The following is a 15,512-nucleotide window of genomic DNA, read 5'->3' as shown; positions in this document are numbered from 1 at the left end:
TGATCCCATGTTATGGTGGCATTGCTTTTGTCTGGAATTCTCTTGGTTCCTTCTCGCCCATTCCGCACCCTCTTCTGATGTCTTGTACTGTACAAATTCCTCCCAGTTAGGCCTTGCCTTCGTGATTGGGCCCTTATCGTTCCAATTTGGAGTCTTGTTCTTCTTGACGTATGATTTTGCTTCTTCCAAGATTGGAATTGGGTGGTCATCTTCTTCATTGTCCAGTGCCTAACTCGCTCCATCAACCTTTCGTGGGTGATGTCTTCATGATAATCATCTGTTTGGAGCGTGAAACGTGCAAGAACATCTTGCCAAATCAGCTCCATGTCCTTATCAGAGACATAAATAATATGAGGAGCATTGTTATTTTTTTCCATTCACGGGCATTGATCAGGAGCTTGTCCCTTACAAGGTACCCACAGTGGTACATGAATTTATGTGCATATTGTCCTAGTGGTTCGCCTGTAGCCACGTTGAATTCTGAGATGATGTAGCGGCCTTCCAATGACTTTTTGGCCCCTCGAACATTCTTTGTGTTCCCCGTCGTCGTCGTTGATCCAGACGGCTATGTACACATAGAAACACAAAAAATATTATAAAACAAAGGTCGATCCAGTGGGCTACATGTATGCATAATAAATAAATGAGAGCTAGATATTGAGAAATATATACCTCGCTGGAATTATCTTCATGAACAACTTCCTCAACAATATGATCGAGATTCAAGTATTGACTCCCGTCGTCTTCCTACTGGTCATTATCAACATCGGCACAATGTTCAGTGCTGGCATTGATAATATCCATCATTTCCGCCTCCAGGTCATCGTCTCTTGGGTCGGCCATAGAGAGCCTAAACAATTATAAAACAATAATTATGTAATTAGGGTTTCATAGACATTTCATACACATTTCATAGATATATAATTTTTTTCATACTCCACAATAGATTTTTTCCTAAGTAAAAATTATACATGTCATATATATAATTTTAATGGATTACATATATATAGGGTGGTTTAGGGTTTAGCCATATAATTTCATACACATTTCATAGATATAAATATAAATTTATACATTTCATATATATATAACCCATTATTATAATTTCATACATATAAAATGAAATTTAATTAGTATTATACTTGTAAATTTATACATTTCATACATATAATTTCATACATATAAAATGAAATTTAGTATTATATATAACATTATATATAACATAAATTTATACATTTCATACATATAATTTCATATACTTCCATATACATTTCATATATATAAAAAATAAAATTTATAAATAATTATATACTTATTGATGGCCGGGGGCGGTGGTGCCTATGCGGGGCAGCCGGCCAGCGTCGGTGGCCGGGGAGGCAAGCGCGGGCGTCGCGTGGAGTGTGCCCGCGGGGGGGCACTGTCGGTGGGGAGACCAGTGGCGCGTGGAGGCCGGCGTGGGCCACGGCAAGAGGCAGCGCGCATGGGGCGTCATGTAGATGCTGGCGAGAGACGGCGCGTGGGCGTCGTGGAGTGCCCGCGGGGGGCTTCGTCGGTGGGGAGGCGCACGCCGGCGTCGTGGAGTGCCTGCGGGGGGCGCCGTCGGTGGGGAGGCCGGTGGCGCGTGTAGGTCGGCGTGGGGGCCGCGGCAAGATGTGGTGCGCGTGGGGTGTTGTCTCGAGGGCTCCTTCGGTGACGGGCGCGGTGTCGGGGGCTCCTCCGGCGAGGAGGGCGGCGTCGGGGTGGCCGGGATCCACGATCTGGTGACGGGGAGCCAAATCGGCGGCGGTTGGCGACGGTGCGGCTCGCTGATGACGATGAAGTTGAAGACGCGAAGTGAGAGGAGGAAGAGAAGGGAGCTGATGTATATAGGAGAGGGACCTTTAGTCCCGGCTCCTAACACTGCCCGAGACTAAAGGTCACCTTTAGTCTTGGCTCCAACCACCAGCCGGGACTAAAGGTCCACCTCACTACTAGGGATGTGTACATCAATGATGCTCTTCTTTCGTCACTGAAGACTCCAAAATCGTCACATATATTATTTTATGACGAATTTGTGACGATATGGTATTCGTCATTGAATGCGCGTCATATTTTACCTACCGTGACGAAACATCTATTTTCGTCATAGATGTGCATTTGTTCTATGACGAAATGGCCGTCATCATAGAAGTGTATTCTTTCTACAACGATATATTTTCGTCATTGATATAGCCCTTTTTCGTCATGACTTGCCGTCTGTTAGGCGGCCAGACGACGTCTGCCACGCTGGCAGCTGACGTGTCTTGTCCACATGGCGCGTCCACATTGCAGATGACATGTCCGACCACATGGCAGCTGACGTGGCCAGTGATGTGGATGGTCCACGTGTCCACTTTTTATTGGGCCACAAGGCTTGCTGTGATAGGTTCTCATTTTTGTCACTAAAGTAAATAGAAATTCATCACAGAATCAATTACCAAATCATCACAGAAAGGTCAGATAATTCATCACAAGTGCACATGCTGATTTCATTACAGAATGCAAATAATACTGGAAAGACCAAAAGCTTCCATAAATTAACAAATCCAGTATTCCAATGACCAACAACTTAATCAACAATTCTAAACTCGGTTCACATAACTCACTAGACATCACATTTGAACTACTAGTTTCATCTCAGTTCACATTAACATCACAGGAAATAATAAAAAGTTACCAACCACCAGCAACATAAGTTACTACATAAACAAAATCACTAGCAGGCCCCTTGCTTAATGAACCAGCAGCTATGAGCAGCGCTCATGTCGAAGTAGCATTGTTGATGGCCAAGATACGCTTGAGCAGCGCATTGTTCTCCTCCATTGCCTTGTTGTTTATCTCTGTCAGCTTCTTGTACTCCTCCATCTCCTTTTGTGTCCTCGCCAGCTTTTCTGGGATGGCACTGGTTTGATGCCAACACTCTTTAGGAAAAGGTTTGAGCTGTTCTGGGAGAGCACCTGGGACACAACCTGCACACTGGACACTGCTGTCTCACCTTCAGCAACAGGTTCTGTCCTCAAAGCTTCCATATTTGACTGAAACAGCAATGACCCATCATTAGTTGATACTTATTGCATTAATTTGAGGAGGAAATATCACACAAGATGTATTTTAAAAAATAAAAACCTATGCTGCATTGATAGAAACTGATGCCAAAGTGATTTGCAATCATGAGTCATTTATTTGTTGTCAGGTAACTGAATACAAGTAGAAGTCAACAACATAGGATTATTATTTAGCAAGTATGTCTAGCAATATGTATTAATTAAATGACGAATGTCACATAGATGTTTTCAGCAATCTCATCACAGCTCATACATATCAGCCAAGCCATCATCCACATACATTCCAGAGCAAAAGATAGAAGACACAATTGCTTATAGGCTCAAACATCACACTAGTTCTAGGTTTCATCACACAAGTTCAAACATACAAACATTTGCTGCTTGGTTTGCTTCAAGTGAGGCCTGTTGAGCAAGAATCTATGCTTCCACCTATTCCTACTTCAGATAAAGGAAAATGTGAATCCTATTAGATGTGGACATAGTTGTTACTCAACCAAATTTAAAATCACTAAGTATTATAGAACAACAAACTGAATCATCTATTACTTATGAATTGGTGGAAAACAATTTCATTGTCCAAATTTAAAATGGCTAAGTATTATAGAGCAACAAACCCAATCATCTATTACTTATCATGTATAGGTTCAGTTAGAGAATAGTTAATAGCAGTCAATGCACATAAGCACTTAACTTAGATAACCCAGAGTTCAGAGAAATAAGCAAGTCCAGGTTTAATGCAGTAAGGATATGTTTCATAAAAAAGCTTGTACTGTAATCATAAAGCTGCAACAGGGAAGGGGATAGGATTCATAGTCTATCTTCTTTACTTCATAGGCTTGATTTTAATGATGCCCCCAAAGAAACTTTCCTAACAACTTATTAGTCATTCTGCTCAATGATCAAAGAGATATGACAAGTATGAGGACTTATTGTAAGTACTAAACTGATAAGAAAGTTTACTACATAAGAACTTTATAAGTTTACTGACAAGAAAATTAGGACCATTTTTAGGTAGCAAATTAAGTTGTTTCATTCTCTAGTCAAGCAGGCAAGACTCTTGCTGCTGTGTTGACAAGTATAACTCAAACAGCATGTTATTACTAATAATCAGTCATCACACATCTTCTAGTTTTTCTCAAATAATGACTAATTTCTGTTGAGTATACAAGTTAAAGCAACCAATAGTTGTTGACCATTAGCACTAAATGTTATATGCTGAAAGCATAGTACTAAATATATCATAGGAATAAATGAGTGGCTAAGGTCCAGCCTGTAGGCAGCAAACAGGGAAACCACCAAAAATGTCTAGGACTAGTAGAAAGGCGCGCGCATTCGCGCGCTCGTGCAGAGAAAAATGAGTGCTATAATGTGTTAAGAAGCACTTAGATAATGTGATATGCAACCTCTAAAGTTAGGACAATCCCTCTCCTTTATCGAGTAGCCCAAGAACTAAACCTTACAATGACATAAGAAATAATCAAGGCCAGTGCATACACTATGTTTAACAATGCATGCTTATTCAGCAAAGGTTAACTGAGAAACAAGACTATATTATTACAGAAACACAACACCAGTGGTGGTACAATAGAGCATGTCATTTGTGTCTAAGCAATGAAGACATATTAAATGAACGAAAAAATAAATCCATTCCTACATTTTATCATGTTTGCCAAGAAGAATTACACAATTGAAGTGGTTGGGTTAAACAAGAACTCATCATACTGTCCTAGCTGGCTGTCCTTGCTGCCACCATCTCTCCATCTGCTTGCCTAGCAACAATCAGAACTCATAGGTCCGAAAAGAAAAGCGAGTTACATGCAAATACCTAGAACATGTACTGTCGGCGTCCAATAGACAATAATAAGAGAAAAAAAACTTTTGTAAAAATTGTTGGCAAGAAGCATAGCAAGGGGCAGCAATAAATTCTCATCATGTGTTTATTACTGCATGGCCATCCATAGTGCGAGGGAATATACATGTACAAATCTCACACTTGCAGGGACCTACAAAGTGCTTTGTCTAGAAATTTAAGTTGAACTATTAGTGCACAAAAGAGGGAGTCACTAATTGCCTGCTTTTTTTTGTTTAGCCTGCCCCTATAAACCTGGTAGATGACGACGTGCACTCTACAGGGAAAAATGGGGATCCAACAAAAAAACAAGGAGCCACACATTATAGGAAATCTATCTATAAATAAAAGTAAACCACACCGAAAGGCCCAAATGTAAGCCTATCTTTACCTGCCAGCAGCCGATGGCCTCAGCCGCTATTGAGTATGCAGTCCCCCATATATGAACGACCTGCATATTTATCAGAATCGAGAACGAGAAGAATCGATCAAAAATTGACTCACAGGTTAACTATCGATATGTCATAGATTGAACATCAGCCTCTTGGAAACATCTCCTGCCAAGGGAATGGATTGGACTCCATATACTATACATCGATTCACCCAAAATTTTAAAAAGAAATGCCAAAGAAATCCCTAGAACAAGGGCATCCCAAAAGGCCAGCCCCCGCACGTGGCTACTGCTGCCTACTGTCGTGAGCTTCGGAGCCACCGCTGAAGAGGTAGGTAGGGTTTCTTACCAGTGGGAGGAGGCAGCACTAGGGAAGCCCACGAGCACGGCCTCGGTGAGATACAGTCGTGAGGCTCGCCGCAACCACTGGAGGAGGCACCTAGGGTTTTGTGGAGTGGCTACAAATTGCCCGGAGGAGGCAGCGCACGGGGATCCGCCGTCGCGGCCACCGGCGAGGCCGACCCACGCCACTCCGTGACCAGGGACGGCCACTAGTGGGCCTCACGGGGCTGGCCGCTCCACCGCATGCCGCGAGTGCTGATGCTCCGCCCGCGTCGGGAGAGGAGGGAGACAGGAGTGAGAGAGAGGAAGCGGTGAGGCAGCCTGTACGGGAGGAGGCGAGATTTTTTTGAGAAGGGTCGGGAAGGAGAATCAGGAGTTGGGTATTTATTTTGTTTTCCTAGATTCTCATTAGGAGGCCAGCAAGATAAATAGAAGTAGATGAAAAGCTACAGGTGGCAAGTAAAAGCTGAAGAAGCTGATCCCTGTAAAATCTGATTCAACAAACCTCATCCATCGAGCGCGCGATCGGATGACTGAGGCTATTTTGGGCGACGTGGAGGGTGGTCCTGCCGGAGGAGCTGGCCATCTTTTTGGCTTTGAATTTTGGCAGTGAGCATGAAGATCCAATAAACTTTGAGTTAAAGTTCAGCCAGTTTTTTTCTAAGTTTTCTTTGCAATTACAACAAGATCATCAAAAGTTGTTCATATGCAAAAGTGATGAATACAAAAGTTGTTCAAATCATCAAGATCTACAACTTTTATTTTGGTCATCTTGTCATTTGACAAAATTTGAACCTTTCAAATTTTAAATTTTAAAAAATGACAAGTTCGAACCAAAATTTGAGACCCAAAATGATTTCAACATAAAAAGTGATGAATACCAAAGTTGTTCAAATCATTAATATCTACAACTTTTATTTTGGTCATCTTGTTATTTGACAAAATTTGAACCTTTCAAATTGGAATTTTTGAAAAACAACAAGTTCGAACCAAAATTTGAGACCCAAAATGATTTCAACATAAAAAGTGATGAATACCAAAGTTGTTCAACTCATTAATATCTACAACTTTTATTTTAGTCATATTGTCATTTGACAAAATTTGAACCTTTCAAATTTGAAATTTTGAAAAATGACAAGTTCGAACCAAAATTTGAGACCCAAATTGATTTCAACACAAAAAGCGATGAATACCAAAGTTGTTCAACTCATGAATATCTACAACTTTTATTTTGGTCATTTCTTCATTTGATAAATTCTTAGCACATATTGTTCACTAATCTTACACATGTCTCATATAGTTTATAAAACCTTATAAGAGATCTGTCACATTTGTGAACAATGTCGTTACCACTTTGTCATATGAAGAAATGACCAATACAAAAGTTGTAGATCTTGATGAGTTATTCAACTTTGGTATTTATCACTTTTTCAGCTGAAATCATTTGGGGTACCAAAATCTTGTCTGAAGTTGCATTTTTTTTAAATTCAAAATTTAAATTGCTCAAACTTTTCATAGGTATATATTGACAAAACCAACAAAATAAATTGATAGAGAATGATTTTATAAAATTTTAGCGAAAAATCATCAGATTTGGAGTTAGTATGAGGAAGAAAAACTAGTTACAAAGTTGACCCATAAATTAAAAAAAGAAATAACACTGTTCACTACGATCATGTAAGGATCATCTAGAACAGTGTGATTTCTCTTTTTAATCTATGGGCAAACTTTGTAACTAGTTGTTCTCCCTCATACTAACTCCAAATGTGATGGTTTTTTTCCTAAAAATTTCTAAAATCATGCTTCAGCATGTAGGTTTGATCAAACTTGGATGTGACAATGTTTTACACATTTTAAAATTTGAAATTTGACAAGTTTAAACCAAATGTTTAAACCCTAAATGATTTCATATGCAAAAGTGATGAATACAAAAGTTGTTCAAATCATCAAGATCTACAACTTTTATTTTGGTCATCTTGTCATTTGACAAAATTTGAACCTTTCAAATTTAAAATTTTAAAAAATGACAAGTTCGAACCAAAATGTGAGACCCAAAATGATTTCAACATAAAAAGTGATGAATACCAAAGTTGTTCAACTCATTAATATCTACAGCTTTTATTTTGGTCATCTTGTTATTTGACAAAATTTGAACCTTTCAAATTGGAATTTTTGAAAAACAAGTTCGAACCAAAATTTGAGACCCAAAATGATTTCAACATAAAAAGTGATGAGTACCAAAGTTGTTCAACTCATTAATATCTACAACTTTTATTTTAGTCATATTATCATTTGACAAAATTTGGACCTTTCAAATTTGAAATTTTGAAAAACGACAAGTTCAAACCAAAATTTGAGACCCAAATTGATTTCAACATAAAAAGCGATGAATACCAAAGTTGTTCAACTCATGAATATCTACAACTTTTATTTTGGTCATTTCTTCATTTGATAAATTCTTAGCACACAATGTTCACTAATCTTACACATGTCTCATATAGTTTATAAAACCTTATGAGAGATGTGTCACATTTGTGAACAATGTCGTTACCACTTTGTCATATGAAGAAATAACCAATACAAAAGTTATAGATCTTGATGAGTTATTCAACTTTGGTATTTATCACTTTTTCAGCTGAAATCATTTGGGGTACCAAAATCTTGTCTGAAGTTGCATTTTTTTGAAATTCAAAATTTAAATTGCTCAAATTTTTCATATGTATATATTGACAAAACCAACAAAATAAATTGATAGAGAATGATTTTATAAAATTTTAGGAAAAAAATCATCAATTATCATGTTATACGTTTACAAATATAAAAACATGTATGCCTTTATCACAAAACGGCGAGTGCTCTAGTAGTAACGCACCAACATGTCTTGCAGCAGGTCGCGGGTTTGAATCTCCCTGCGTGCGCTATTTTTTGGCAAAAAAAGGGAGGCGGAAGGATGTAGGTCCACCTGGACCGTGTGGGCCACGCTGCCCCACTTGTTCACCGCCACGTCCTCAGGCTAAGACCCGCTAGTGGGACTGCATCGCCACGTCTTCGAGGTTGGGACCCAATGGTGGGACCACATCGCCATGTCCTTGAGGTGGGACCTGCTGGTGGGACCACGGCGCCATGTCCTTAAGGTGGTACATGAGCCAAACGATCTATGACGATTTAGTTTTGTTGTTTTATGACGATTCTTTTGTTTTCGTCATTATTCTTCGTGTCAAAGCTCCGTCACTTGTTACTTATGACGAAGCTGGAAATTTCGTCATAGAAAGCGCTTATTCTGTGATGAAATTTGTAAGCGTCACGACTGAATCATCATTGATGAACACATTTCTAGTAGTGCCTTTAGTCGCGGCTCCAATAACTAGTCGAGACTAAAGGTCCTTTAGTCCTGGCTCCAACCACCAGTCAGGACTAAAGGTAATTTTTGGCGGGCCGCCAAATGCAGCCCACCTTTCGTCCCGGGCCATGATCGAAGCCGGGACTAAAGGGGGCTGGAAAATTCACTTCGCGCCAGTTTTTTGGTTGATTAGTGTATTATATATATTTCTTTTTATTTAAATGTTAAATTCTTATTATTTGCTTAGTAAATTAAATACTAGGCATAATATTTCTTTTAAAAAAGGTAATAAAATTTATTTTGATAAACTGCACACAAGAAAAATATGTGACCTAAACTATTGTCTTTTTAATTATAAATATTGAACATAATGCAACTAATAATAACTATTTTTGTTAATGCAAAAATATAGACTTTAATTAAAATCATTAAATCTATTGGTTTTCGATAGAAAATTTGTTTTCACATCATTTTAATGTAAATCTTTAAGTTCTTCATCAATAATAGTATAATTAATCGGTGAATTCGCGCAAAAATTCAATTAAAGTGCAAAAAGCACCAAACCAGCTCAGAAAAATCTCAAACTTGGCGATGTCCTCACATAGGGCATTTGCAATCTTGAGAAAAAGTTTGAGACCAATCCGGCACTAGAAAGCACATGAACCTCAGAATCCCAGAGAACCTAGGTGTATAGATAGGGTTCGACGAAAGGTTCTGTATACCTCTGTGAAGCACGTCGACTCCACCTATGTCGAAATGGCTTGAAATTTTTTGACAGTCATTTACCCCCAAAATATGGGCCCACACAAGATCTTAGGTTTTTCTAATAATTATTTTTATAATTACATTTTTCTTTGTGCCGCGTGAGACGAAATACGGTGAATTATAGATTGAAAACACTAGAATTTTGCGTCGACCTCCACAGAGATTTGTCACCTAGGGCATAAGAGACCATTTGGCAAAGTTTGGCACCATTCTGGATCTTTTTAGGGGTGGACTCAGTTCAACATATAATTAATCGGTGAATTCGCACGGAAATTCAATTAAAGTGCAAAAAGCACCAAACTAGCTCAGAAAAATCTCAAACTTGGCGGTGGCCCCACACAGGGCATTTTCATTCTTGAGAAAAAGTTTGAGACCAATCCGGCACTAGAAAGCACATGAACCTCAGAATCTCATAGAACCTAGGTGTAATAGGGTTCGACGAAAGGTTCTATATACCTTTGTGAAGCACGTTGACTCCGCCTATGTTGAAATGGCTTAAAATTTTTTTGGCAGTCATTTACCCCTAAAATATGGGCCCACACAAGATCTTAGATTTTTCTAAAAACTATTTTTATTATTACACTTTTCTTCGTGCCGCGTGAGACGAAATACGGTGAATTATAGATTGAAAACACTAGAATTTTACGTCGACCTCCACAAAGATTTGTCACCTAGGGCACAAGAGACCATTTGGCAAAGTTTGGTAGCATTCCAGATCTTTTCGGGGGTGGACTTAGTTCAACGTATAATTAATCGGTGAATTCGCACGAAAATTCAATTAAAGTGCAAAAAGCACCAAACCAGCTCAGAAAAATCTCAAACTTGGCGGTGGCCTCACACAAGGCATTTGTAGTCTTGAGAAAATGTTTGAGACCAATCTGGCTCTGGAAAGCACATGGACCTCAGAATCCCAAAGAACCAAGGTGTATAGATAGGGTTCGACGAAAGGTTCTATATACCTCTGTGAAGCACGTCGACTCTGCCTATGTCAAAATGGCTTAAACTTTTTTTGACAGTCATTTACCCCCAAAATATGGGCCCACACAAGATCTTAGGTTTTTTTGATAATTATTTTTATTATTACATTTTTCTTTGTGCCGCGTGAGACGAAATACGGTGAATTATAGATTGAAAACACTAGAATTTTGCGTCAACCTCCACAGAGATTTGTCACCTAGGGCATAAGAGACCATTTGGCAAAGTTTGGCACCATTCTAGATCTTTTCAGGGGTGGACTCAGTTCAACATATAATTTATTGGTGAATTCGCACGGAAATTCAATTAAAGTGCAAAAAGCACCAAACCAGCTCAGAAAAATCTCAAACTTGGCGGTGGCCCCACACAGGGCATTTTCATTCTTGATAAAAAGTTTGAGACCAATCCGGCACTAGAAAGCACATGGACCATAGAATCCCAGAGAACCTAGGTGTATAGATAGGGTTCGACGAAAGGTTCTATATACCTCTGTGAAGCATGTTGACTCCGCCTATGTCAAAATGGCTTAAAATTTTTTTGGAAGTCATTTACCCCCAAAATATGGGCCCACGCAAGATCTTAGATTTTTCTGATAATTATTTTTATTATTACACTTTTTTTGTGCCACGTGAGACGAAATACGGTGAATTATATGTTAAAAAAACTAGAATTTTGCGTTGACCTCCACAAAGATTTGTCACCTAGGGCGCAAGAGACCATTTGGCAAAGTTTGGCACCAATTCGGACCTTTTCAGGGGTGGACTTAGTTCAACGTATAATTAATCGGTGAATTCGCGCGGAAATTCAATTAAAGTGGAAAAAGCAACAAACCAGCTCAGAAAAATCTCAAACTTGGCGGTGGCCTCACACAGGGCATTTGTAGTCTTAAGAAAAAGTTTGAGACCAATCTAGCACTAGAAAGCACATAGACCTCAGAATCCCAGAGAACCTAGGTGTATAGATAGGATTCGACGAAAGGTTCTATATACCTCTGTGAAGCACGTCGACTCCGCCTATGTCGAAATGGCTTTAAATTTTTTTGGTAGTCATTTACCCCCAAAATATGGGCCCACACAAGATCTTAGGTTTTTCTGATAATTATTTTTATTATTACATTTTTCTTTGTGCCGCATGAGACGAAATACGGTGAATTATAGATTGAAAACACTAGAATTTTGCATCGACCTCCAAAGAGATTTGTCACCTAGGGCACAAGAGACCATTTGGAAAAGTTTGGCACCATTCTGGATCTTTTCTAGGGTGGACTCAGTTCAACGTATAATTAATCGGTGAATTCACACAGAAATTCAATTAAAGTGTAAAAAGCACCAAACCAGCTCAGAAAAATCTCAAACTTGGCGGTGGCCCCACACAGGGCATTTTCATTCTTGAGAAAAAGTTTGAGACCAATCCGGCACTAGAAAGCACATGAACCTCAGAATCCCAGAGAACCTATGTGTATAGATATGGTTCGACGAAAGGTTCTATATACCTCTGTGAAGCACGTTGGCTCCGCCTATGTCGAAATGGCTTGAAATTTTTTTTGGCAGTCATTTACCCCCAAAATATGGGCTCACACAAGATCTTAGGTTTTTCTGATAATTATTTTTATTATTACACTTTTCTTTGTGCCGCGTGAGATAAAATACGGTGAATTATAGATTGAAAACACTAGAATTTTATGTCGACCTCTAGAAAGATTTGTCACCTAGGGCACAAGAGACCATTTGGCAAAGTTTAGCACCATTCCAGATCTTTTCGGGGGTGGACTTAGTTCAACGTATATTTAATCGGTGAATTCACGTGGAAATTCAATTAAAGTGGAAAAAGCACCAAACCAGCTCAGAAAAATCTCAAACTTGGCGGTGGCCTCACACAGGGCATTTGTAGTCTTGAGAAAAAGTTTGAGACCAATCCGATACTAGAAAGCATATGGACCTCAAAATCCGAGAGAACCTAGTGTATAGATAGGGTTCGACGAAAGGTTCTATATACCTCTGTGAAGCACGTCGACTCCGCCTATGTCGAAATGGCTTGAAATTTTTTTGGCAGTCATTTACCCCCAAAATATGGGCCCACACAAGATCTTAGGTTTTTCTGATAACTATTTTTATTATTATATTTTTTGTTGTGCCGCGTGAGATGAAATACGGTGAATTATAGATTGAAAACACTAGAATTTTGCGTCGACCTCCACATAGATTTGTCACCTAGGGCACAAGAGACCATATGGCAAAGTTTGGCACCATTCTAGATCTGTTTAGGGGTGGACTCAGTTCAACGTATAATTAATCGGTGAATTCGCACGGAAATTCAATTAAAGTGCAAAAAGCACCAAACCAGATCAGAAAAATCTCAAACTTGGCGGTGGCCCCACACAGGGCATTTTCATTCTTGAGAAAAAGTTTGAGACCAATCCGGCACTATAAAGCACATGGACCTTAGAATCCTAGAGAACCTAGGTGTATAGATAGGGTTCGACAAAATGTTCTATATACCTCTGTGAAGCACGATGACTCCGCCTATGTCGCAATGGCTTGAAATTTTTTGGCAGTCATTTACCCCCAAAATATGGGCCCACACAAGATCTTAGGTTTTTCTGATAATTATTTTTATTATTACACTTTTCTTTATGCCGCGTGAGACGAAATACGGTGAATTATATATTGAAAACACTAGAATTTTGCATCGACCTCCATAAAGATTTGTCACCTAGGGCACAAGAGACCATTTGGCAAAGTTTGGCACCATTCTAGATCTTTTCGAGGGTAAACGTAGTTCAACGTATAATTAATTGGTGAATTCGCGCGGAAATTCAATTAAAGTGCAAAAAGTACCAAACCAGCTCAGAAAAATCTCAAACTTGGTGGTGGCCTCACACAGGGCATTTGTAGTCTTGAGAAAAAGTTTGAGACCAATCTGACACTAGAAAACATATGGACCTCAGAATCCCAGAGAACATAGGTGTATTGATAGGGTTCGACGAAAAGTTCTATATACCTCTGTGAAGCACGTCGACTCCGCCTATGTCGAAATGACTTGAAATTTTTTTGGCAGTCATTTACCCCCAAAATATGGGCCCACACAAGATCTTAGGTTTTTCTAATAATTATTTTTATTATTACATTTTTTTTGTGCCGCGTGAGACGAAATACGGTGAATTATAGATTGAAAACACTATAATTTTGCGTCGACCTCCATAGAGATTTGTCACCTAGGGCACAAGAGACCATTTGTCAATGTTTGGCACCATTCTAGATCTTTTCGGTGGTGGACTCAGTTCAACGTATAATAAATCGGTGAATTCACGTGGAAATTCAATTAAAGTGCAAAAAGCACCAAACCAGCTCAGAAAAATCTCAAACTTGGCGGTGGCCCCACAAGGCCATTTGCAGTCTTGAGAAAAAGTTTGAGACCAATCCAGCACTGGAAAGCAAATGGACCACAGAATCCTAGAGAACCTAGGTGTATAGATAGGGTTCGACGAACGATTCTATATACCTCTATGAAGCACGTCGACTTCGCCTATGTCGAAATGGCTTAAAATTTTTTTGGTAGTCATTTACCCCCAAAATATGGGCCTACAAAAGATCTTAGGTTTTTCTGATAATTATTTTTATTATTACATTTTTTTGTGCCGCGTGAGACGAAATACGATGAATTATAGATTGAAAACACTAGAATTTTGTGTCGACCTCCACAGAGATTTGTCACCTAGGGCACAAAAGACCATTTGGCAAAGTTTGGCACCATTCCGGATCTTTTCGGGGGTGGACTTAGTTCAACGTATAATTAATCGGTGAATTTACGTGGAAATTCAATTAAAGTGGAAAAAGCACCAAATCAGCTCAGAAAAATCTCAAACTTGGCGGTGGCCCCACACAGGGCATTTTCATTCTTGAGAAAAAGTTTGAGACCAATCCGGCACTAGAAAGCACATGAACCTCAGAATCCCAGAGAACCTATGTGTATAGATATGGTTCAACGAAAGGTTCTATATACCTCTGTGAAGCACGTCGAATCCGCCTATGTCGAAATGGCTTGAAATTTTTTTGGTAGTCATTTACCCCCAAAATATGGGCCTACAAAAGATCTTAGGTTTTTCTGATAATTATTTTTATTATTACATTTTTTTGTGCCGCGTGAGACGAAATACGATGAATTATAGATTGAAAACACTAGAATTTTGTGTCGACCTCCACAGAGATTTGTCACCTAGGGCACAAGAGACCATTTGGCAAAGTTTGGCACCATTCCGGATCTTTTCAGGGGTGGACTTAGTTCAACGTATAATTAATCGGTGAATTTACGTGGAAATTCAATTAAAGTGGAAAAAGCACCAAATCAGCTCAGAAAAATCTCAAACTTGGCGGTGGCCCCACACAGGGCATTTTCATTCTTGAGAAAAAGTTTGAGACCAATCCGGCACTAGAAAGCACATGAACCTCAGAATCCCAGAGAACCTATGTGTATAGATATGGTTCGACGAAAGGTTCTATATACCTCTGTGAAGCACGTTGACTCCGCCTATGTCGAAATGGCATGAAATTTTTTTGGCAGTCATTTACCCCCAAAATATGGGCCCACACAAGATCTTAGGTTTTTCTGATAATTATTTTTATTATTACACTTTTCTTTGTGCCGCGTGAGACAAAATACGGTGAATTATAGATTGAAAACACTAGAATTTTACGTCGACCTCTAGAAAGATTTGTCACCTAGGGCACAAGAGACCATTTGGCAAAGTTTGGCACCATTCCGGATCTT

The sequence above is a fragment of the Miscanthus floridulus genome, chromosome 5 (genome assembly GCF_019320115.1).
Source record: "Miscanthus floridulus cultivar M001 chromosome 5, ASM1932011v1, whole genome shotgun sequence".
NCBI classification, from domain to species: Eukaryota; Viridiplantae; Streptophyta; class Magnoliopsida; order Poales; family Poaceae; genus Miscanthus; species Miscanthus floridulus.
This window is presented reverse-complemented; position numbering follows the sequence as displayed.